The sequence below is a fragment of the Falco cherrug genome, chromosome 2, assembly GCF_023634085.1.
Source record: "Falco cherrug isolate bFalChe1 chromosome 2, bFalChe1.pri, whole genome shotgun sequence".
In the NCBI taxonomy this organism is placed as follows: domain Eukaryota; kingdom Metazoa; phylum Chordata; class Aves; order Falconiformes; family Falconidae; genus Falco; species Falco cherrug.
In genome coordinates, this window is record NC_073698.1 from 100,897,020 (window position 1) to 100,922,533 (window position 25,514).

The window sequence follows — 25,514 nt, forward strand, 5'->3', positions numbered from 1 at the left end:
GGGTAGGACAGTTGATATCGATGGAGTTCCTCTGGTTTGCCAACAAAACTTAATCTGGCCTTAAATCTTGTCTTTCAGGTTAGATATAGCAGTGTCACTCGTCAGTGGATGCTTTCCTTTTAAAATTGCTTCCGTAATGCTTGGTGGAAGATCATTTCTACCCTTCTAAGCTTTTGAAGAGATTGAATCCATTTGTCTTTTGTTAACTTGTGCTGATGTTTTCTGCATTTGAAATGCTGTATCTGCTAGCCAAGATTAAAATGTTGAATTTCCCATTCTCATTTAACTTAAGAACATTCTAAATTTTAGGGGCTGAAAGTGTGCAGCATTGCCAGGGGAGACTGAAGTACCTGTAATCTTTGTTGCAGAGAAAACATTGAAAAGCAGAGTCATTTGTGTAACTTCTTTTTCAAGAATAAGATAAAACTTATAGAAATCCTCAAGAGAATTTAAACACTGGCACCTATCCACCCATCTATATAGCTAAAGCTGCAGTGATGTCAAAGTGATTGTCAGACCCTGAGTTTCTTCCTTCAGATTCCTCAGAGGTTTGTTCTGATGTTTGAGTCTCTTTTAATCTCCCTGTCCTGTTATCAGAGTCCTGCTGCCACTTATGGCTCTCTTTGTACTTGAGTTATAATACCTGCTTCCACTCCACATGCCTAAAGTAAACCTGCTGCTGCTGTTGTTCAGGCAGTGTCTTTAATTGGGTTTTTTTTGAAGGTGAGTATAACCAGGCATGCTTTTGGTATTTATTTGCAGTAAAGTGGTGTCAGGCTAGTGACCCATAGGCCCAGCGTGCTTAAGCATTTCACATAAAATAGGCCCTGTCTCATAAAGAAAACACTAATAACTAAGATAAATCAAAGTCCTGCCATGAGGCTGTGAGGATCACAAGATGCTGCTGCCCTGTGGTTCAGTTTCACTGCTTGTGGTACTAGGTAATGACTCTGATGGGGGCTGCAAGATCACTATTATGCTGCATAGTAAGAATAAGGGAGTCACCTGCTTATGCTGGGTACTTTTGTTATCTGCCACAGTAAGTGAACCTTGTAGGGGTACCTAGAATGTGGCTGCCATTCCAGGTGTCGCAGCCAGCCCCAGCAAGGGCACGGGAGGCTAAAGGCAGCCTCTTGCCTCGCCTGCAGCTGATGTGGGTTTGCATGGCGCCATGCTCTTGAGGGGGTTTGGGGCAGATGAGAGTCTGTGTGCCCTGCAGTCTCGGTGGGACCTCTTCTACAGAAGGAAATGGCTTTTGGTTTTTTTTTTTCCTGCTGTCTTTTGAAAATGCAGCTGGTGGTCCCTTCAGTTCTGGAAAGCTGGTCTTAGAAAGAGACTATTGAGCTTTCTTAAAACAGCTAATTAAGTATGAATTTAGGCTTGTCTGTGTGAGGAACTAGCCAGTCTAGCTGTAATAGGATTGTTCCGGCTTGTTTTAATTGTGCTGATCTAACTTGTGTGGATGCTTTAATACAGGGTAACATCTGGAAGCAGACCTCTCTCAAACCTGCAGTCATAACAGCCTGTTGTGACTGTTTGAACCCTTCTTTTTGATGCCTGGTTTGAGACCTACCAGCAGTTATGAGTGATCCAGTAGCAAAGAACATTTCTGATGCTCGTTGTTAATAGTCCTTGCTGCTTGTGCTGTGGATCTGAATGTTCTTGCACTGCGGATGACCCATGTTGGGGGTAATGATAATAGTCTTTCATAAATAAAATAAGTCAGGAGTTACTCATGCATACACTATTCAATTTTATTTATTTATTTTATTCAGTGTTAAGTGCAGAAGAGTTGAACACTTGGAATTTCAGAGGAAACCCTGCCTGAGTACTGCTTGTGTGCATTCATCACAGTGGTCTTAAGTAAATGGTATGCAACTGTGTAATGTTTTGTTGGTTTTTTTTAATCTTTCTTCCTAGGACCTTTGTTCAGGATGTTTGCTTTTAGCAAAGAATTAATAGATATTTTAGAAAATATTTTTAGTAGATATTTACATACTTTTTTTTAAAACATCCCTTATGTACCCTCCAAAGGATACAAAAAAACACACAGCAGTTTGCTTTTTTTCTTTTTTCTTTATGAAAGTAGTTTGTGCAGAAATGCAGGACATATCTTCGGGTTGTTGTTGTGCTGTTTTGCATCTCTCTTGTGTCTTTATGGAATTGCTGTTTCTCTCTCTTCCTCAGCTGTGGGGATTCCCTTTAGAAATTATTTAGATGCAGGGGGAGTTTGGGCTGTGCTTCATGCCAAATCTTTGTTGGGCTAGAGAGAAGGTTGTCCTTCTAACTATTAAATTCCTGCGCTGTAAGCAAGAAGATCAGTAGTAACCACAAAGTGTTAAAGCAAGGAAGGCTTGTGTGAGCATCTCACTGATGGAAGCAGCCTGGCTCTGTGGCTGGAACTGCCATCTGATGGAGTGGCCCAACAATGTCCTTCTGCTGCTTGAACAGGGTCTCTGTTGATATTTTTCCCCTTTGGGTTTTAGATCAAGCTTTTGATGTAACAGTGTCACAAAATAGGAAGAGAAACAAAAAATTCGTAAAAAAACCCCCAAACTACCTCTGAACACTCCACTGCAAAAATATTTGACTTTAATGGCTTGTTTTAAGCCTTGGCTTCTGAGCTCCTTTCAAATTGGGTGTTATTGCTGAAACTAGATTGCAGTATTCGGAGTTTTACCACAGAATTTGCTGTGTGAGAGGGAATCCCTTTCTTTTTCCACTGTGAATGAATTGCTGTCAAGTCGGTTCCCCTTTCTATGGAACAAAGTTTGCTTCAAAAGTCTGAAGAAAGTTTGCTTCGAAAGACTAAAAGGATAAATTCTCTATCAGATATTTGACTTGAATGGGTAGCACTGCTAAAAAATTAATGAAATGGAATAGCCTGGATGATGATTTCTCTTCTGAAGTGAAGAAATTTTATATTATTTTCTTTTTAATTGCCTGGTGAGCTTTCTTCTTAACTATCTATATATCTATGTCATTCTTCTTTTTGCCTTTGCATCGAATTCCCTCAGATCCTGGTGCTTGTAGTTGGGTTAGCAACTTGCTCTGCCAGCACTAGCGTTGGTTTTAGAGATCTAACTGGGCCAGCTGCTGATGCATTTAATACACAGAGCTCTGTATGTTTGATGTTTGTGCTGATAACCTCGGGCAGTTTGGGATGCTTCAGCTATACAGAAATGGAGCTGAAATAAAAAGTTTTTATACTTGAAGACAGTTTTCTACACTGGAGGTAAGTACATTTTCCAATCTTTTTTTTTTTTTGCCTGGTGTGTTGGTGTGACCTGCCACACTACGAGCAGCTCTGTTGGCTTTGCTGCCGGTCCCCGTGGGAGTGTGGTGTCTAAAGACCATCCAAGGCAGCCCTGGGTACCTCTGTGACACGCCACACGGGCTGGGTGCCCTGGTGTGAAGGGCTGGCGGGCAGCACTCCCACGGGGAGCAAGGGGCAGTGTGGCCCCTTGTGGATGCTCCTGGGGAGAGGTGGTACTCTGCTCAGGAAAGGGAGAAGGGACAAGGGACAGTGTCTCTGCCTTCATGAGGTTACCCACTTCTTTCTGTTCACGTGCACACACAGATTTTTTTTTTTTTTTTTTTTTTTCCAGGAGTAATGAGGACAGGACAGGGGCAGATTTTACTCTGGAACAGTGTTTTATATCACTTTGCAACAGCGTTTATTTCCCGCGGGCAAAGCCAAATGGTAAATACCTTTCAGATTGCAAAGAAACGGTAATAACTGTAGCATGTTCTTCTCTTTGGCTCAACCTTGCCATTTTAAAAGTCTAGGTGCAGCATTTTCCATAGCTTGGATTTGTTTGTTTGTGAAGTCAGAGTTACACAATTAAAACAAACATGTATTCCAGCAAAATGTTTTCCCTTAGATAAGTACTGTCTATAGCTGGGTAAAAAATAAGTAGTGTTTGTGTTGAAGTTCTTTTTCTTCTTTGAAGCTTTTTTTTATATACTATACCTAATTGGCAATTTCCAATATTGTTCTTTGTAATTGTTTTGTGGTCATTGTCTGCTCTCGTCTGGAAAGGCTCATTAGGAAGAAAAGCACTTGAACACCAGCTGAAAAGCGGTATTTATGATGTGTTACGTGCTCTTGGTTTGGTGAGGGTGGTTTACAGAAGGTGTTTTTGCTGCTTCGGGTCCTGTCCCTAACAAAAGCCGTACTGATGAGGAAGTTGCTTTTTTCCTGTCTACCATGCTTGAGCAGTTTGTGTGTGCGCTGCTTGGAAATGGTGGACTGTCTCACGTTTTGGCTTTCCGAATTGGAAGGCGGGCAGCAATGCTGCAGCCCCCTTCCTTCTGGAGGACCTGACCCAAAGCTTGGGATAGAAATTAGGATGGCAGCACTATTTCTGCATTCAGGCTGAACAGGGAGCTCGGTGGGTCTCAGAGCAAATGGGAGCCCACATGGCTGGGATTATATGTTCATTATAAATTGATATATTTTATCTATATTATATATAGATAAAATATTCATTATAAAATGAAACAACACATGTGCAAACAAAATCCTGGTGTTCTGTGGGCCACTTACTACTTGCACGTCTCAAAGGCTTATGCTGTGCCATAGCAGGCCTGACCACCCTATGGCATGTCCACGCCTGGCCGTGTTTGTAAGTAGTCCCATTAGGTTGTTACGTTTGTGTACCAGAACAGGAGGTGAGGATGTGTTTTGCAGGACTGGGGTCTGATTTAAACTAGGCTTCACAAAACCGTGTTTTGCAGAAAGAGCTGTGTTGGCCACAGGGTGAGGAAACATCTCGTCGTTTCCCTGCTGCCTCCTGGGAGTGGGCAGATACCCTGGGCAGGCAGATACCCCAGCAAGCGGGCTGGTTTGGTGTCCCTGGCTGAGGAAGAGGCTAAGGAAGGAGCAAAGGCAGTCCTCTGCAAGAGAACCGCTTGGGAGGCATGTGCTGGCCCCACTGCTGTGGGTATCTGCCTGTGTGGCTAGGGGACAGGGACAGCACTTGCCTATGGTAGCTTTCTGGGGGCAGAGGCTGGGGTCTGTGTTTGTGCAATATGGGTGCCTGGGATGTGGCTGCGGCTCTTGGGCCCTTCAAGAAGGAGGTATGTCTACAAATAATAATAGAGCTGCCTTTGGAGGGGCTTTTCACTTCCCTCAGTGTCGCAGGAATGTTTATATGTGGTACGCCTTTTGAGGTATACCTCAGTTGTTCACTTTTGACACTCATCTCCGTATTTTATAGCATCTTGAGGCTGGCATCAATTTGAGTCGCATCTTCTATAAATGTATGCAGCTCATTCGAACTGAAAACCCAAGAGCTTGATTCAGCTCTGCTGTGGTCACCAAGCTCGCTGGAGCCATGTCATATTGGAGATACAGAGATAAGCTGAAATACCTACAACAGTCCCGCTGAAGTTTGGGCGTCTGCTTAACTCTTACACTCATGGTGTATAAATATAGACCATGCATAAATACATAAGGTCAAGCACATGCCTTTTCCTATGCAGGACTTAAACCATTAGATGCAATGTGGCATAGCCTGAACTGAAGTGGAAAAAATAACTGTATTTTCATTGTATCTGATGGACATGTTGCAAGAATCAAGCTGTGGGGTTTAAAAACTGATTATTCCACAACAGTTGCATTTCATTTGGCGCTCAATTATATACCTTTGCATGTGTGTCTGTAGGCATTTCGGAAGTCCTAGCCTCTGAATTGTGTTTATGGAGCAGCTACCCATCAGGAATTGACCTGGGGTCCTACAGAGCTAAAGCATGAATTACGACAGCCTGCAAGACATGGATCCTTAATTGAGGTTTCGCATCCTTTGTGCGTCAGCGGCAGAAGGGCACTTACCAGTTGGTTGGATTCACAAAGACAGCAGGTTCACAGAGATGGGCGCATGAGGAAGAGAGACCAGACGGAGCAGTTCTTCTTGTTCCTGCTATCCACATTCTCAATCTTTTCAGAGCCTGCTTTTTCAGCAACAAACATGCCTGTGCTGTTACTTGGCTTGGTGGTTTTTGTCTTGCCAAGTGAAAAGCTGATCCTGAGAGGCTCCTGTGGGGTACTGCGAGGAGCCTCCCCCTGTTCCCTCTGTAAGGAAAGGTTGAGCATAGGCGTCAGCTCAGCCTCTGCTGACTTCAGTGAGACATAAGGGTGCTCGTGGAAGGGGCAGAATCTAGCCCTAAAACTTTCCTGTACTTTGTGCATAGTTATTTTTGGCTGCGCAGAATCACAAAGGTCACGTGTATTAACCTTTTCTTCTTTGCTTAATTTCAACATGGCTATTACCCTTTCTGCAATCTGGCTGCCTGGCTTTTTGAGTAACTTGTACGGATGATCTTCCTATCATCATCTCAGCCTAAATATCCCTTTGCAATTGGGCAAACCAGTAGCTGAATGTAAGGGAAAAAGATCCTTTTACTATAGTAATGGATTCTGATACTAACTGCATCGGTGGGCTGTTGGGGGTGGGAGGAAGTTGCCTTTCAAATTGTCATCATCCCCATCACTGATTCAGATGCTGCTTTGTCATTGAAATAAGCTGCAAAAAAACTTTCCAGAATCATTCCCTTCTGAGTTAATGAGAAAATGTTCGTGGCTGTAGTATGCGTTACACTATTTACAGCAGGGCTCTGCTGTAAATACAAGGCAGAATTCAATGGTGGCATTGATCTGCAGCTTGCTCATCCCATCTCCCTCCCTGACTCTCAGTCCCTCAAGTGAATTATGCCTTGTGTTCAGTGCAGGGCCATCTGTTTCCCTGTATGTTCTCTCTTTTGCTGCGGCCTGCTTTGAATAGAAAGGTGAGTCTAAATACATATGACGAGGAGCAGCTCTTTTGTGCTTCCAACAGCTTGTTTTCCAGCAGAGGAGCCAAGCGATAAAAGAAACGCTTGTTTTTTAGCTGTCTGGCAAATGTGCTTCTAATGCAAGGGTCCAGAGGATTATTGGGAGCAGAGTGGAGGGGCACCTAAGTTTTGGGATTAATTTGCTACCTCAGACCTAAAGGTCTCGTGTGACTGGGCCTGAGCAGCTTTTCAAAGATGCCGAAATCTGTGTTATGACCTAATGCTACTGCCAGATAGCCCCCACCCCCACATGTCCTCCTGATTCATGCAGAGGAGAGAGCTGTTGCTACTATCTAGGTTTTTCTGTGCTATCTCCTTTTACACTGTAAATGGTAATTTAATTTCTACATTTAGAGACCTTAATTAATTATAAATAAAATAATTTGTATGAATTTTAGAGCTGAAGGGTGATGGATTAATGGGTATCTGGAAATGTGAGACAGTTTTACCAGAAGGGATTCAACACAGGAGTGGCTGCACCAGCCTTGTCCTGTTCTGCCCCATTTGTGTTCCTGCAACATGGGGTGGGCGGGGAAGGAGAAGGATTTCCATCCCCTGGCATCCTGGGGAGGCTGGCACAAGGGAGAGGACAAGGAAAATGCTGGAGACCATGTGGTGAGGTGTTCAGGGAGCCAGTCCATTTGAAAACCCCTCTTGGTAGGGTTGATTTTCACCAAGGGTTCACTTCTACCGGCACACCCTGAGCTGCGTCGGTGCAGGAGCATCCAGGACTGCAGAAGGCGAAGTCTGGCACATAGGGTGCAGATGGAAGGAGTTGTCATCTCTGGCAACAGCACGGGCTTTGACTGACCTGATATACCTGCATGCGTCTTCATCTCTGCCATGCTATGGAAGTGGTCTTGTGCACTCCTCTTCATGTTCCACTCTCCCTTGTGGGTGCTCCTTTCTGCCTCCTCTGCTGCCCCAAGTCCCCCCAGCAGACTCACGTCTCCTGGTCCTTGCTTGTGTCAAGTTGAGTAGTTTGAGGCTCGCCTTGATGGTTGGTTGTAATAGCTCTGAAGTAGGAATTTGGTTCCAAATGCATACTGTCATATTCTATGCATGGTTGGATATGCTTCCTGTCCAGTGGAGTAAAGCACAGTGCAGATCAGCTCTGATTGTCTCTTTTATTTATGCCTTTTTTGTTTGGTGGTTTTTTTTTTTTTTTCCTTCTTCTTTCTTTATGGAGTTCAATGAAACTTTTAGGCTTGGTCCTTAGGTCTGCATACAGGCAAAACTTCCAGTGATCTCAGCAGTCACCTTTGCTTTTGGCACGATGCCTGCTGGCATCAATCATTTAACAACTGCAACATTTATCAAGCGGTACTCAAATAGCTCTTTTCCTCCAAGAAGTGTTTTGTATTTTGAGGCTTTTTACAGTTCCTTTTTTCTTTTGTTATGGTTCTGTGGAGGCCAGTGGGCCTAAAATTACTTTTACTGTCTGTCTCCTGGCTCCCGAGCAGCAGTGCCTCTTTGACGCCTGTGTGCGCAGACATAGTGCACTGCCCTTTTACTCTCCCTGCCTGATTCTTGGGGACAGGCAGGGTGCAGAGCTGAGTCCAAGTTTTATACTCCAGACACTTCCAGGACCGAAAGGGGTTTGTTTTCTTTTCCTAGAAACTTTGCTTGCAAAAGTGAACAGTGAGCAATCCAACTCCTAGCAGTTTTATTTGGCAAAGTTTCCTACTCCGGTTGTCTCTAGCTCTTCCTCTGCAGAACCGGTGGTAACGTTGTTGTTTAATTCCAGCAGCCTTCTCAGAGTCATTGGTGTTGTGTTTCTGGCTCGTCATCTTCCCATGTCCTGTGGGTATTTATCTCCAGTTAGCAATCCTGCTGGGTGATGCCTTGGCTTTGGATGCAAGTTGGGTGTTGCGCAAGGTCTGTCTGTCTGGAGGGCAGATTGCCATCAACAAGCTTCAGTATTTTTTCATGAAACAATACTTAACTTCCAGGGGTCAGCTGGAGGTGATGGTATCGTGTTGCTTGGAGTGACTGACAAGGCTGTGACAAAGCTTTATGCTCTATGACTCATTCTAGTACCACCAAGTGTGTTAAACAGCTTGCTTGGACCCCAAAAGCAGCAGTGAAGGCAAGCTGGGTTAAGGTTTTAAGTCCTTTATAACAAACTATCAAAAATAGTCTAAACAGAAGTGGTCAAATTACTCACGGGGCCCCCTGGTTTTGTATGACTTCTTCCTGCGTAGTCATTTCTTTTCCAAGCTAGTAATTTCACAGCGTTTCTTTCACAAGTTTATAAAACGGAGGCTAAGCGAAACAAATGCCAAACATTTGCGGAGCGTGTAGGTGAATGTGGTGGTGTAGGCTGATGCACTGCACATCCCTGTCCGCAGGCTTCAGCTGGTGCTCAGGGGGTGAAAATTCACCTATGGTGAAGATGGGGCCAAGTCACAGAACTTCCCCATTGTCCTCGCATTGCCCTGGTCCACCCAGCAGGAGGGGAGATGCTGGTCAGGGGGAAGCCTCAGCTATGGGGAGCCCCATTTCTGTCCCATTGCCCTGTTGTGTGTCCGGCCAGAACCCCGCTGGGTCGCACCCGCCAGCTCCATGGGCTGGGTGCTTTGCTCAGCGTCCCTCTTGGCTTTACTCTGTTGCCCTCTCGATCCTCATACCGTTCTGCTTTTTTTGCACGTGTGGTCCCTGGCAATCTCCTGGTTGCCCAAATCTTTATCTTCCTCTTTACAACATATAGCTTACATTGTGCTTTAACTCATTTCTGTTACTCCTAAAACACTGGTATTGTAGCCCAAGCTACTTTCGGTGAAAAGAGGATTCCTGATGGTAAAAGAGAGGCACAAGTTGGAAGCTTTAGAGTTTGTGTGTGTATTTACCCCAGTACTTGTTGGGCTAGGTTGTTCTTAAAAGTTTTCTTGATGGTTTAAAGAAAAAAAAAAAAAAAGGCAAGTTTGCATAAATACATTGAACTGATAAAGAGCCTGTTCTGAAAACAGAACATGTTCAGCTACTTGAGTATCCACTCTGGCGTATAGCCACAGCCTCCCTTATTGAATTCCTTAGCTGCTTTGTGAACCTGGTCATAAAGGTCTAATTTACACCAGTAACTGTAATTACTACTGTAACCTATGCTACTAGGTTATATTAAAAAAAAAAAAAAAAAAAGACAGTAAAAAGCAGAGCATTGGAGCTTTCCTGCCTGCATGTTCCTCCTGAATCCTGCAACTTTTCCAGTTCCTTCTTGACCATGTTGCTCAGTCTTGCTTCTGTTGAAATCGGTAGCATTTTAACCAGTGGTTTCTATAACTAATAATGACATACCATAGTGGTTGTTAATGAGATGGTGATACATGAGTAAAATATCAAGATGAGAAGGATGTGTTTCTCCGAGATGACATACACAGTAAGAGTTGTTCCTTTTTTTTAAAAGGGGATAGCATTCATGGTCCTTCCTATGCCATCCATGTCCCACCCAACCTAGTCTGCCAGAAGGACAAAACTCCCAGAGTTTCCCTCCCAGCAAACCCAAGGAGTGTGGCAGCCTCGCGGGCGTGAGAGCCCCAGCCTGTTGAAGGGAGCAGCAGAAATAATTTGGCTGCCTGTTGCTCTGCTCATCGGGCCCATGGCTGGATGCCGGCAGGGCGTGTGTGCCAGCGTACCTGCTGACTGGGGAGCTGAGGCAACGCAAGACACAGAAACACAGGCTGGATGATTTATACCCTCCACTTGATGAATTCTACCTGATTATTTCTAATCATGGGTCTATAGAAAGTCCCAGCGCTCCTGGCTGGGAGAGTAATTATATTCTCATTAGCTTTCAAAGAACAGTGTGGTTTTCCCTAATAAAACCCCGTGTGTGTTTCTGAAGGCTGTTCTTATTTGGCGTGGTCCTTTGGGTGCCTGCAAGCGCTGGTCTGGAGGATGTCACCTGTCACCTGTGGGCTCTGTTTGAGCTGCGGGTGTTTGGGCTCAGCACCCCTGCAGGGCTGGCAGGCGGGCACGGCAGGGTGTCTGCGCTCAGCTGTGCTGGGCTGCAGCCCTTTCACCTCCCAGACGCCGGTGCAACTCCCTGGTGGAGCGAGCGTGGATGTCTGGCTCCTCAACTCGTCTCTTCTGGTGCTGGCAGTTGCCCAGGAGTTGTTCAGAAGCAGGAGCCAATCGATGTTGCGGGTCAGGAGGTGTGCGAGCTGTGTGGGGGCTGCGGCAAGGCTTCTGCAAGGGGTTTGCACGTGTCGCAAAGTCGCAGAGAATATTATTACGTGGGTAACAATAGAGGTGCAGGTTAGTCTCCTTCCGGCCTACACTTGCACTTCCACCTCAGATCTGTCCGCAATAGTCTCAATACTCACTTTGTTGACTTTTGGCCATCTCTAAACTAGCTTTAAAAAGTATCTGGAGCGAAAACGGGTCGCTTAGCAACCTACTCCAGCCAAGGGCTGCCAGAGAATGGGTCAGTGAGTAACAATTACGTACAATCGAGGTTAAAAATGCAGGGCAGTCTGCAACATTGCTGCTCTGATGGCTGGAATATTTCAGCATTATGATGCTGGGATTTGTGGTGGTGGTAAGTAAATTTATACCAGTTGTAGTTCTGTCCTCATGAACATGATGATTCCAGACTTCAGTGTTATGAAATTGGACTGAAGTCTCTTCTCTTTACTGGTATGTTACAAAAGAGCATTAAATAACCATTGGATAGGTAACATAGACATGATCTGTGTTGTACATATTTTTTTTCCCAAGGCTCTGGGCCTTACCCTGGCCATATGACTTCCCAAACAAACAGAAATAGATAGCATGGGAGAGTGGAAAATGCAGAGTCTAGCTATACAGCGGAAATGCTGGGGGAAGGTGGGTTTCTGTTTTTAGTCCCCTACCTGAATGGTGGTGCACCCATGCAAGCAAGGAAATGACAAATGGCATATGAGTTTCATGAATATATTTTTCTGAGCTTTATGATCATTCTGAGCAACATGATCATTTACTTAAGTCCTTGGTGGTGCTTTGGTTTCTGGATGAAGAGATCCTTGGCAGCTTTTTCTCCTTTCACAGAGTAGAAAAGGAGGTGGCTGGGTTGTGATTTCATTTACCCCAATAAGTGTCCCAGTACTTATCATTTCTGCAGGAACATAAGTGAGAATATCAATCATTAAAACAGCACTCCATCTCTTAGATGATTTTATAACTCTGGCAGTGAAATCAAGGTTGTTTTGCCAAGTCATTTACTTTCATTGTCTAATCAATTTCTAAAGGCTCTTGCCTATTTGCTTCTTTGTTTAATTAACCCTTCTTTTGAGCCTTTCGCCACCCCAGTCATCATCCCAAACTTGAGAAATAAGGATCAGCTGACAGCACCTCTTCAGCAGTCATGGGAAGCACTGAATTCCAGGAGCTCTGACTGGAGGTGATTTATTTCCCTAAGGACTAATCTTCCATCACTGTCCGAAGCTGACAATGTCACAGGCAAGTGGGCAGGTCTTTTCCTTCACTCCTTTGACCATTATTTTTTTCCCTCCTTTCTGCTTCCGCTGAATAGGCTTATTCCCTGCCAACCTAGAAAATACATATTTATTTTTAAAAGGTCTCCTGCAGGCTTATAGTACTCATCACCTTACTCACCTGCCACCACTGGTCCAGGAGAAAAATCATCTTAGTGCCCCTTTCCACAAGAGCTAAGAGGATGTCTTAATGAATGCTTTCCTTTCTTGGTTTTGATCATTAAACATACTTTACTATTATCGGCTTTTTATGGCTTTGGACTAAGTGGTAAAATCCATACTTCAGACTTTGCAGATGCTTTTAGGTATCATTAAGAATCATTAATATGCAGAGCAATGCCACACAACAGAGGCTGCTAGGGCAGGAAATGAGATCCATCATCTGTTGTTAGAGCTGCAGGGTAACTAGGTTAGCAGAAATCAGTTGCTGGGACTGGATTTGGGCAAGGATTCCTCATTAGTATACTCAGAGAGGGTGGGAGTGGGATGGGAATGGAAGAAGTCAAACGTGAGCAGTTTGGGGTTCTTCCCGTCCTTGTATTGCGGCATTGATTTGGAGCATCTTTTGAATCCCATAGCTCTTGCAGTCACTCCAGTGTCTCCTAACTACAGAAGGACTGTTAGTGGGTTTTCCTTCCTCTTTCAGAAGAAAAATTTAAGGAGCAGCATTCTCTTTGGAGAAATCACTGCTTTCTGTATCATATGAATTAAATACATGTAGAGGCTTTCCCTAAAAGACTATGCCCAAATTTGATAGCTTGGACTACATTTGTATAAATTGAATTAATATGCAGTTTCAGGCTATCTTCTGCCAGCTTCCACAGGCCGAAGATTTTTCCTTCTTTCCTGGCTTCTTGATAAATGTCCCAATTTCTGCCTTCTGAGGCTTTTCCTGGTTTTGCTTGTTTGTTTGCCACCAGAGATTGATTTCTACACTGACCTACCCAGGGCGGGTGGTTGCATGGAGTGCTTGTTCGCAGTGGTGCCAATTACACGGGCATTTTTGCTGCTGGATTGCGGTGGCAGCAACCACTGCTCACTACCCCACTCCCGTGCACTGCAGCCAGTTGATCACCCTCCTAGGATGAAACAGGAGGTTTTTTTGAAAGAAATTGGATGCTGCTGCTGCTGCCTGCCATGTTTCCTGCTTGCTTTCAGTGGTACATCATAGTTTATTAAGGCTTTCCACCTTCTGCAGTACAGGCCTGTTTTTTTTGTTGGGCAAGCACTTTGTGGCTTGCAGTGTGGGCTGCTTGGGAGTGCTTGTGATGAAAGGTCTGCTGCGCATTTACCTGTGGCTATAGGATGCTTGCTTGATAGCCGGTGTGAGCTTTCTACTCTTCTTCCTTTGCACTGAAAGGCCTGGGAGAATCAGGCTGGAGGTGGCAGGGAGCAGGAGTGTGTTCTGTGGTCTGTCGTGGCTCAGCAAGGAAGGGAGACCGGCTGAGCAACAAATTATGTATCTCCTCTTTATTTACTTAAAGACTGTTTCTCCACCTTGGAGAGTTCAAAAGATTATTCTATGTGCTGGTTTCTGATATCAAACAAGCTGGAATTGTTAGTGGTTATGTTAATGCTGCTTCTGGCTCTCATGGCATTCACTTTTGAAAAGTAAAAATGGGTTTAATGTGCTTGGCATGGGAGCTTTGATTTGAAATGAACACTGTCAGCCATATGAAAAAGATGATAAATTACACTGAAAAATGTGTGTTCGCTTCTAGTAGCAGCACTAGGGCTATGCCACAAAGAGAGTAAAAGGAGAACCATCTACAATGTAGGTGTCTGCTCCTCGTGGCTCTTACCGTGCAGTGCTGCACTGCTGTTTGCATGTGTTGTCCCATGGTTGCTTTTTGCTGGGGTGAAGCCAGCTCCCTGTGCAGTGGCTTCTGCTTGTGTGCGGCACCGGCACAGGTGGTGGCAGTGGGTGCTGTGTTATCCCATGTTGTCCCATGTGGCCTTTCCCCAGGCTCCCTGCTCTCGACTGTGCCGTGGGGGGTTCCCCAGGCATCTCAACACACAGGCCCCCTTGGCATTGCCACACTGGATTTGGCTTTGCACCGGTGGTGGCGAAAGCCCTGCTTCCAGGCAGAGGGGTGCCTGCCAGAGGGCTGCACCCAGGCTGCTGGCTGCTCCCCTTGAGTCCTGCTTTTTGGGCTGGTTTTGCCTGTTGCTGGTTGCTTTATGTGTTCATTAAAAGCAGTGGGGATTCATAGGTAAAAGATAGAAAATGTAACCCAGAGTAGGTGCTAATAGATTAGTAGATGAAAAACAACTTGACACATTTCTGTATTGGAGATTTATAGTCTAATCATTCCTCCACTTGCGCAGCAGGGACTAAAACAGCACGTAGTTATTTACATATAGGGAACATTAAACAACCACCTCTTTAAACCATATGTGAACATAAAATCCAACAACTACTGCTGAGTAATGGGTATCCTTAAAGGATGAGAATAAAAATAAAGCAGAAACAAACATAATGAAAAGGTATTACTGCAAGAAGTAGCTGTGACAGTGGCATATTATATCCCTATACCGAAGTGAAAATATGACCCTGTAAATCTGCCCTCTTGCCTCTTGAATTAACACTATACACATCGAACATGTGTGGATGGTTTCCTTTGTATTCCTCTCTAGTTGTAGTGAGCTGGTGGGGGCTTTGCGATGCCTTACTGCTTTGCCATAAGGAACTAGAGGATGGTACGCCACATCGGTTCCAGGCTGCTTCGGACTTGTTGTCATTGCTCCTTTGGGGCAGTTGTGATCCCTCAGAAACCTGAAAGCTTTCTTTAATTTTTCCATCAGCTAACTTTGGGGGTGGTTGCTCAGTGTACTAACCTCCTAGCCAGTGTAATGCCCACCTGTCCTTCGAGATGCAGTGCCAGGTAGCTGGCTCCCGAAATGGCTCTGGTCCTGCAGGGATTAGGATTAATTTGTCCAGGTGCTGCGACACACTCCTGTGACTGTATTGCCCGGACTGCAGTGCTGCCCGCAGTGCTGGCATGGACACCTTGGCTTCGCCGTAGTTACTGTGGATGCTCGACAAGTCCCATGGCTATTGCCAGGCTGCTGCAACATAAGGGTATGTGCTTCGGATGTTTCCATTTTGAGATTGGCAAAGGGGTTAGGGGCTGTTACTGGTTTTTCCTTCCTCTTTCGGAGGAAAAATGTATGGAGCGGCATTCTCTTTGGAGAAATCACTGCTTTCTGTATCATGTGAATTAAATACGTGTAGAGGCTTTCCCTAAAAGACTACATTTTTATGCATTCTTTCCATTGGTTGCTTAGTTTCTTGAAATATGCTGCTTACTCTCCTGTCCTTTTCAATTTCTAATACTAATTATGAGGAGGAACTTGAAATAATTCCCTCATAAAGGGTAGGCATCCCCAAATGGGAGCAACTGCATCCTGCAGAAGGCATGCTTATCCTATAGAATCACAGAGTGGTTTGGGTTGGAAGGGACGTCTGGAGATCATCTAGTCCCACCCCCTGCTGAAGTAGGCTCACCTAGAGCAGATTGCACAAAGTCGTGTCCAGGTGGGTTTTGAATGTCTCTAGGGAAGGAGACTCCACAACTTCACTGGGCAGCCTGCTCCAGTGCTCTGTCATCCTCAAAAAATAAGTTCTTCCGCATATTCAGGTGGAACTTGTTGTGTTTCGGTTTGTGCCCGTTGCCCCTTGTCTTGTTGCTTGGCATCACCAAAATGAGCCTGGCCCTGTCCTCTTCACAGTCTCCCTTAAGATATTTGTAGACGTTGATAAGATCCCCTCTCGGTCTTCCCTTCTCCAGGCTAAACGGGCCCAGCTCTCTCAGCCTTTCTCACAAGGCAGATGCTCCAGACCCCCAGTCATCTTCGTAGCCCTGTGCTAGACTGTCTCCAGCAGTTCCCTGTCCCTCTTGAACTGGGGAGCCCGGCACTGGACACAGCACTCCAGATGTGGTTTCACCAGAGCAGAGCTCCCTCAGCCCGCTGGCCACGTTCTTCCTAATGCCCCCCAGGATCCCAGTGGCCTTCTTGGCCCCAAGGGCACCCTGCTGGCTCATGGGCAACATGCTGCCCACCAGAACTCCCAGGTCCTTCTCCCCAGAGCTGCCTTCCAGCAGGTCAGCCCCCAGCCTGTACTGATGCCTGAGGCTGTACCTCCGTGGGTGTAGGACCCTGCACGTGCCTTTGTTGAACGTCGCTAGGTTCCTCTCCACCCAGCTCTCCAGCTCTGTCCCTTCATCCGGGTCATAGATGAGTAAGTTGAACAGGACTGGACCCAGTGCTGCCCGCTGGGGAACACCACTGGCTACAGGCCTCCAGCTGGACTCTGCGCCCCTGACCACAACCCTCTGAGCTCTGCCATTCAGCCAGTTCTCGATCCACCCCACTGTCTACTCATCTAGTGCAGATTTTTACATAGGAGGATGTCATGGGAGGCAGTGTCAGAAGCCTTGCTGAGGTCATTGTAGACATCGTCCGCCACTCTCCCCGGTCTGCTCAGCCAGTCATTCAGTCATTGAAGGCTGTTAGGTTGGTCAGGCATGATTTCCCCTCGGTGAGTCCATGCTGACTCCTCCTGCTGACCCTCCTTTCTTCCACATGCTTAGAGATGACCTCCAGGATGAGCTGTTCCATCACCTTTCCAGGGATGGAGGCGAGTCTGGCCAGCCTGTAGTTTCCTGGGTCCTCCTTCTTGCCCTTTTTGAAGGCTAGAGTGACATTTGCTTTCCTCCAGTCTTCAGGCACCTCTCCTATCTGCCATGACCTTTCAAAGATGATGGGGAGTGGCATGGCAATAACATCTGCCAGCTTCTGCAACACTTGGGTTATATCCCATTGGGGCCCATGGATTTGGGGGTGTCAGGTTTGCTTAAGCGATGCCTAGCATGAGCCTCCTTGACCAAGGGAAGGTCTTCCTTTGTCCAAAATTTCTGCCTGGCCTCTAGGGTATGGGAAACCGTGGGGCTGGCCTTGGCAGTGAAGACTGAACCAAAGACTGCATTCAGTAACTGCCTTTGCTGTGTCCTTTGTCACCAGGGCACCCACCTCATTCAGCAGTGGGCCCACATTTTCCTTGGTCATCCTTTTCCTGCTGATGTATTTGAAGAAGCCCTTCTTGTTCTCCTTGATGTCCCTCACCAGATTTAGTTCCAAACAGACCCTTAGCCTTCCTTGTTGCCTCCCTGCATGTTCTGACAACATCCCTGTATTCCTCCCAAGTAGCCTGTCCCTCTTTCCACATCTCGTAAACATCCTTCTTCTGTTTGAGGTTTGCCAGAAGTTCCTTGCCCATCCCTGCAGGCCTCCTGCCCCTTTTGCTTGCTTTCTTACTTATAGCCATTCACCTATCTTGAGCTTGGAGGAAGTAATGCTTGAATATTAGCCAGCTGTCTTGGACCCCGCTGCTTTCTAGAGCCCTGACCCATGGGATTCCTCCAAGCAGGTCCCTGAAGAGGCCAGTTTAGCTCTCCTGAATTCCAGCCTTGCAGTCCTACTTGTTGCCCTGCGTCCTCTATGCAGGACCCTGAACTTCACCATCTCATGGTCACTGCAGCCAAGACTGCCCCCAGCCTTCATGTCTCCAACCAGTCCTTCTGTGTTTGTGAATATAAGATCTAAGAGCACACCTTGCCTTATTGGCTCCACCACCACCTGGGTCAAAAAGTTATCATCGGTGCTCTGCAGGAGCCTCCTGGACTGCGTGAGCCCAGCTCACAGATACTGGGGGAGTTGAAGTCTCCCATGAGAACCAGAGACTGTGATCATGAGGCTACCTCCAGCTGTCTGTAGAAGGCCTCACTGACTTCCTCTTCCTGATCGGGTGGCCTGTAGCAAACACCCACATAGTCGTGTTTTGAAGGTAGGTGTAGCTACTAGGGTCTCAGCATGCAAGTTAGATAGAGAGAGCTGTTAGTTGTGAGTGAGAAATGTGCTCCCTACCAATAAATGCACATGTGAATCTCCTCATTCCTGGAGTCCTCTGTGGTACTGGTGATGGTGAGCCTGAGAAAAGTAAGTTTTGTTGGTGTTTAGGATAAAAGGAGAAGCTAATTTCTGTGATACAGGGTGATAAGGCAGTGAGTTGCTATCACAGAACTAAATAAACCACTGTTTCCTACTACTAAAACACTGTTTCTGTAGCAGAATCCTGTCCTTTGCATCTCTGTCATCTTTTAACCCTCTGCATTCCTGCTCTGAAGAGAGGACAATGAAATATGTGGATGGCAGTTACCTTAAGACATTTTTTTATTCTTAAATCTCCACTATTTTTTAGTAGGATTTTACAAATCTCAACTGTATTTTAATTTGGTTTGTCAAAGTATAATTACCGTGAATGAGGTAAGGAACTAATTTAAACACAGCAAGTGTAGTGGAGAATCCAATTTTCAGAAATCAGTAGAAATGTAATTGGAGTCATTAAGTGCTGACTTCGGTAATTAAGAGTCGGTTTTTGACGTTTCAGGCTTGTGTTGCTAATTGTCCGTGGAGAGGGTGGAAAAATATTTTGTTCACTGCAAAATTGGTCACTCCCTAGACTCATCATGTAGCCGATGCCATGAGCACTGCGCCATGGCTCGGGCGAACCTGCAGCGTTTGAGGTTTGCCTGCTGGAGTCCTGAGCTGCTCGTCCCTCCCTGCCCACAGCGGGGGACATGTAGGAACCTGTTTTGGGGCCACTCTGTGTGCCAGGGCCCGTGCTCCCCGCTGCGTTGGGAGGCTGGCACTGCCCCTGCTGCTGCTGGGCAGCCCCTTGCGCTGGTGCATAGAGGAGCCCCCAGGGGCTGCACCCCGTGCCAGGGCACCCTTGTGGTGGAAAAACCTGTCTGTGGCTGGGCAGTCATGGGCTTCAGCAGCTGCACGTCTGGCCTCAGACAGGGAGGGCAATTTGGCTGCCTCCAGGTCTTCTCTGGTCCAGAGGAGTGCCTGGCACAGGAGCTGGACCAGTGCAGGAGCCGCTCTGTCTTGAAACAGGGCCTGGGCACACTCAGCCAAGGTTTTGGTAGCGTGGCAAACGGCTACTGAGAGGCCAGTGCCTCAATGAAGCAACCTTCATTGATAGACAATGCCAGGCAGGGTCATGTCACAGGATACAGAGGAAAAGCAAGTCCTTTATGATAATGCTCAGGAGAAGGATTTTTCTATGCCAGAGATGGATGCCCAGCTCCTTTCTTTCTTTCTTTTTTTTTCTTGCTTTCAAACTTTGATCTTGGATTACAGGTCGATCTTGATAAAATAACTGCATCTCTCTTCAGACTTAAAGTGCTGTTAAAGTTATTCATAAAAGAAATCAGTGGTAGGAGTGCATCCTCATCACTTCTTGTTTGCAAATTTATCTCTAAGAAGTTGGAATGTTATGTATTTTTAACTCCTGCAGTTCAACCAAGATGCTCAGCACAAGAGCTTTTGTTATGATAATGGAGGAACCATGGAAGAAACTCTGACATGCTGATAGTTATCATCATATAAAACAAGCCTCATGTTTACTTTCCTATTAAAAATGCTAATTTTCCAGAGCAATGGTATTCATAAGGCTTTTTTTCTTTCTTTTGTTGTTTTCCAAAACCCCAGATAATGCTGTTGTTTGGGCCTCCAGCACGGAAGCTGATGCGATAGGTTCTGTGCTTTTGAGCTTTCACACCCACAAACAAATCCATCGGCAGCTGAGATCTCTTGCTCTGTGTTTGGGTTTGTAGTCATCTTATGGCCCAGCGGAAGCCAGAGCTCAGTTAGGAGGTTGCTTAAAACATGTTTTTAAAACTTTGGCCATGCTCATTTCTTAGGTGTGTGAAAACCACTGGCTGGTTAAACTTCTGTTTTAACCAGAAATCCCCTTTTTGCAGTTGTGATGTTTTGTGTGTCACACAGTTGCCTTTCCCGTCTCTTCCCAGGGGTTCTGACCTTTAAAGGTGAACGGGTGGTATCTCGTGTACTTGTTTGTGTTTGTGCTAGATGTGGGGCATCCTCTGAAAATCATGGGATACCCTTCGGAGTTGGGTGCCTGGTGGGTTAGGCTGCCAGAGATGGGCACCCTGAGGGAGTGCTCATGGGAGCAGTCTCTGCCACCCAGCCATGTTCAGAAGAAGTAATCTTGATGTCCCTCCCCTGTCCCTTTGCAGCCACGTGATTTTCTGCCTAACGTGCTGAGAATACCTGGCAATGGCTGAACGTGGTCCGACAAAAGCCAGAATAGCCCTTTAAATAGCTACAACAGGCTGGAGAAACGATGCAAAGCCCTACCGACCAGGATGGCTGGAAGGGGCTATCTCGTCTGCCCGGTCTTCCATACAGCCAGCAAGCAGCTCTTGTGTTTGGTGGCAGGGGGTTTCCAGGCCGGGGTGCGAGCTGGGCTTTCTGTAGCTTGTTGTCCCCCTCTCCCAGGCACTGGGCACCCAGCTAAGCTCCTGCTTGCAGCTGCAGATTAGGGGAGTAATGAGGATACGCTTTGCTTTAGGCATAGCTTCTTTCCTGTTACTTTTTCCTTCCTCGTTTCCTTTTGTTTTATTTCTTTGGACAGCCTGTGTTGCTGCCTAATTGGATTACTAGGTCACTTACCGACTGTCTGCGGACCGTACAGGATTGGGACCAGTCCTCGAGGCTTAGCAGTTTGGGGGGGCTGATATAGGCTGGCAGCCTGCTAAGCTGCTACAGTCTCGTGGGGCCTCAGCAGAAAATGGCATTTCGTGCTGAACCCTACAATGGCTACATAAAGGAATGGATCCATTCCTTCGTTTCACCTGGCTTTTTAGCTTTAGGGAGGAAAAATTTAGAAATTCTTTGTTTTAAAGTGTGCAGTGCAGTACATAGCTTCCAAGTAGGACTAGCCGTCTTCTGGGAAACGCATCTAAATGTAAAACCTTGACTGCAGTTCAGATGTTTGCATATTAGAGATGAACAGCTCTTACTTAAAAAGTGTGCTCTGTATCTTAAATGAAATACCTCCTCGTAGTTTCCATGGTAAGCGCTCCTTCATTATTGAGTAACAGTCATAAATGGTTATGTAAAACACAAGCAAAATGCTGCACCGTAGCTGAAGGCTGTACATGTCAGCTCTGTGTTTGCTCTTTGCGCAGGGGAGTGTGCTGGTACCTGACAGTGAGGCTTGACCCGGGCGCAGCCATCTGGGGCATCAGCCCTGCACCCCCAATTGCTGGAGCCCAGCTCCCCAGAGAGGCTTCTTGTGCTTGTCCCAGCACTGCCCTGCAACTCGCATCCAGACCCTTCTGCTAAGGAGAAGCCAACTGGAGAACTGTGAAGGCCAAAATTCGTTAATAGGACTACTCGGAGAAAAACTCAGACCCTCTGCTTTCAAGGTGTATTTGTGCAGATAGTACTGTCAAACGCTCTCTTTCTGGAGCTGCTGTATTCACCTGGAAGCTGTCAGACCTTTGAAAGGAGGAAAGGAGATCTTGCCAAGGTGAGTACAAATGATGTATCAGACCATGTTCTTAAAACTTCATCTTTAAAGGGTTTTTTTTTCTCTCTCTTTCTTCAATGACTAAGGTATATTCAAGAAAGAAAAAAATAAAAATAAAGCTTTGCTGCTTCTGGGACAAGAACAACTGTGCTGTTCTACGGCTTAGGTTTTTACAGTTTTAAGTGTATGGGTGTCTGTTGTGGTGGTGTCAGTCCATGTCTTCCCCCCCCAGTTTCTGTGCCTCTTAATTAGGAGGATTTGAGTCTCACTTGCTTAAAATTTGTCACATGGACCCAGCAGCTGTTAAAAAAACAACAGAAAAACCCAACTTGGAAAACCCCAGGTATGAAGTAGACCTCAAGGTTTTGATGCCTGCAGCTTGGCAATGCTGTATTCCCACTGGTGGATCTCCTTGCAAGGAGGGGGTCTCTCCTCACAGGCAAGAGGATGCTCAACCCTTGCACCTGGTGTGTGCATCACCAACACCTGCTGAGGACTGTTCTAGTTGCACCCTGCTTTCCTGCCTGATGGGGATCCCGATCAGTGGCAGTCCTGGAAACATCCTGGTGGGTGTCCCAGCTGGAGGCAGAGATCCCAGGGTATGGCTGTAGGCTGGGGAGATGGGGCAGAGCCCCCAGGCTCAGCCAGGTGCACGGCATGCAACCAGCCGTGTGTCCAGTGCACCTGGGTGTGCTGCCCTCACCTTGCCTGTGACCGTGTGGGATGCTGGCCCCCAAAACCCCTGCCCAGGGGCTGCATGGTGGTGGGGCTGGATGCTGCATTCTGGGTTTATCACAGCCAGCAGCACTGCATGTGCAGGTAGGTGATGCTGAAACATGCCCTGTGTCCGCACGCCTTTCACATTGGACTGGGGGCATGTCTGGGGTGTTACGTCACCTTGGAAAGACTTCATGTGACAGATTACTTCTGGATGTTGTTTTGCTGCTTCTCCCTCCCTATAGCACTGCTGATTTGCAGGCAGTGGCAGCTCTTCCAGCCCTGTGCTCTCAGCGCTTCCCGATTGCTGCACATATGGTGTGTGAAATTACCCAGTGCTCGGTGGCCCGTGTGGCACTGGCAGTGATGGTGCCAGCTAGCAGTGGAGTGGCAGACTGAACTCTGAATTTTGCCCCCTCCCTCCAGAGGAGAGGAGAAGAGTTTTTGTTCTTTTGTTCATCTTGAGTTCATATTGCGAAGTGTGTTGGAAGTAAGTCACTACGTGTGTGCAGAGGGGAGAGGAAGGGATGCAGGGGAGGCAACAACAGAGCCGTCGTCTTGCTTTACTCCATCTGGGGAGGAAGACACGGTGGGGTTTCCTACTTCCCGCTTTGGCAGCGTGTGCAAATTGCCTCTGTGCTGGTGGGTCAGACCTGAGCATCTTGGCAGGAAGCCTGCGACACCAGCATCTCCATGCACCGTGCCCCTGTGCCTTGGGCTGGTGGTGAGCTTGCCCTCTGACAAGGGATTTTGGGATTTTCCCATGGCTGGCACTGGCCCCCATGCCCATTCAGGTGCCTGTGCGTGGGCCCACTCCTGTACTCTGGTAAGGTGAAGGGTAGCTCTTGATGGCCTCCACTTTTTAGAGGTGGCTGGTCCCTACATGTGGCGCCAGGGGCTGGGCAGGGAGGGGGCTGCGAAGCAAGCTGTTTTGTAGCCTTGGAGTTGCCGCATAACTCTCACCCCTCCTTTTTGCAGGGAGGAGATGAGGGAGGTGGAGAAGGAGGATGGATGGTGTTGCCTCAACCCATCTTGTGGTCGTAGTGGTCCCACATGCCTCCAGGGCACCAGCCCTACGTGCCTCCCCCTGTGACTGAGAGGGGCACTGGGGCTGTCAGGGGGCTCTGGAGCATCGGCTGCCACCTGTGGTGTTTTCGGCAAAGCCTGAAAGCATGGAGGCCTCCTTTGGTTCTGATGAAAACTGAAGCTCTGCTGAAAAGGGAGTATCGTCTGAGGATGCTCCTGGCCATGTCTGAGAGGTGCTGCTTACTCTCTACCCGCCCCGTTTCTGGTTTTCCTTTGTGTTTTGCTAACTGCAAAGCTGCTAATGTAAAATGAAGGCATGGAAATTTCATATTGTAGCAATTAATCAGCCCTCCCTAATACTTTCCAGTTGTAATTTGCCAGCGCTAACAGATGCGTACTGTTGCAGCTGAGCAGCTGATCCTGCCAGGAGCCCATGGTTGTGTTTGGTTGGTTACTGCATCCTAGAAAGCTGTAGCACACCCCTACCCAAGTACAGTGCTCTGATTAGTTTAACAGAAAGTTTCCAGTTATTAGTTAAAACACGTTTCTGCTGATTTTTTTCCCCCCCTTCCTGTGCTTAAGTGAAACTGAAATAGAAAAGGTGTTACATTGCCATGGGTCAGCCAGTGCAAGTTCCTAGGCTTTGGCTTGGTCCCTGCAGCGTGTGAAAGCTGGTCAGTAAATTCCTGTTTGATTTTGGTAGACTTAGGGTTATTTCTGCTGTGGGTTATACACACACGATCTCCTTGTCAGGGATTTAGGAAAAAAAAACCAACCAAAACCCCGAGGAATTTTCCTTTTAACAATGTCTTGTTTTAACAATGCACAGAAGCGGGATTTCTTGCCCCCTGGCATCTCCTAAGTCGGAGACCTCTGAGCAGCAGAGGTCAGGATTTGGGGAGGAAGGGGAGGTATTGGTTCAGGCTGCACCCCCGCTGATGTGACTTGTCGAGTGCAATCTGTACAAAGCGGTGCTGTTCTCATCCACCCCGTGACTGCTGGATGTAGCTGGCTGGTGCGTTTTGATTAAAACGTTGCAGAGAGGGGAAAATAAAGAAGAAACTAAGCGCATTTCCTATCTTAGATTTTTAGGAGACACTTAAGGGAGTACACTCAGATGAATAAGGGCAAAGGCGAATTGCAAGAAGCACTTACTAAACTTGTCTGGGGATTTCAGCCCTGTAGTTTGTAGCATGAAAGCTGGGTTTTTCTTTAAGAAATGGCAATAAAAGCCGACAAGGCTAAAGACCCAGATTAATTTAGAAACTCTGCAGTTGGGGGAGGGAGGGGTGCAAACAGAAGTGCAGTGACTCAGACTGACCTTTCCATCAACTCCACCGCTCTTCCAAAAATGTGTGCGGCGTCCAAGCTGTGGTTGAACCTCAGAGTCCCCCAGCCATCACGGGGCAGGCTGTGCCTCAGACACTGGGGTGCCACCTTGCTCTCGAAATGGCACTGGACCTCCCTGAGCAGCGTTCTGTGGCCAGCATGGGCTGAGGCTGTCTGTCAGTCTGGACAGTCAGCGTGGTACAGTGCTGCTGAAGTAGCAGCATCAGAATCTGTCCCAAAAATGCTGAGCAAGGCACAGAGGTTATTTTGCAATGCGTAGCCACTCTTTTGTGCAGCTTAGGTTGGCTTGCAGTTATATGTGCTGCCTGATGTGGATCAGTGGCTATTATAAAGGGTTTAATTATCCTGATGACCCGAGGTAACAAAAGAAACAGGCCTGTTCACCTCGAGCTGTGATGCTGACCGTGGTTACTTTACTTCCCTCTTTCCTTCTCCTCCCTCCTCTCCAACATAAAGCTATAAAGTGAAAGATGATACCAGTATTCTTTTTTCCCAGGTTGCTGTATACAATTGTTTCTATGATCTGTGTTTATATAGATGTAAGACAGATTAAAGCACCTTTTAAAGTCAGAGTACTTGTCAGGAGATTGGATGAATCTGTGTATGTATCTCACTGGAAATATTTCAGACCTCCTGGTACCTTCCATCCTCCTTCCCTAATCTTACACACGTGCAGTTGTGCATTTTGTGTCCTCCCCACAAGCTTCTTGGTG

At 46.7% G+C, this 25,514-nt stretch overlaps 1 protein-coding gene across 4 annotated transcripts in view; it reads left to right on the plus strand.

The window, feature by feature from the left end:
• The window catches only part of TIAM1 (TIAM Rac1 associated GEF 1), a 195,190-nt gene that overhangs the window by 17,813 nt on the left and 151,863 nt on the right, over positions 1-25,514 (plus strand). For 3 of the 4 annotated variants that reach the window (XM_055701604.1, XM_055701603.1, XM_055701606.1), the window contains exon 2: positions 21,365-21,708. The gene's annotated coding sequence lies outside the window, so the exon portion shown is untranslated. Of the gene's footprint in view, positions 1-3,685; positions 3,704-21,364; positions 21,709-25,514 lie in introns of those variants that run through there. The other variant, XM_055701605.1, reaches the window with a different exon arrangement.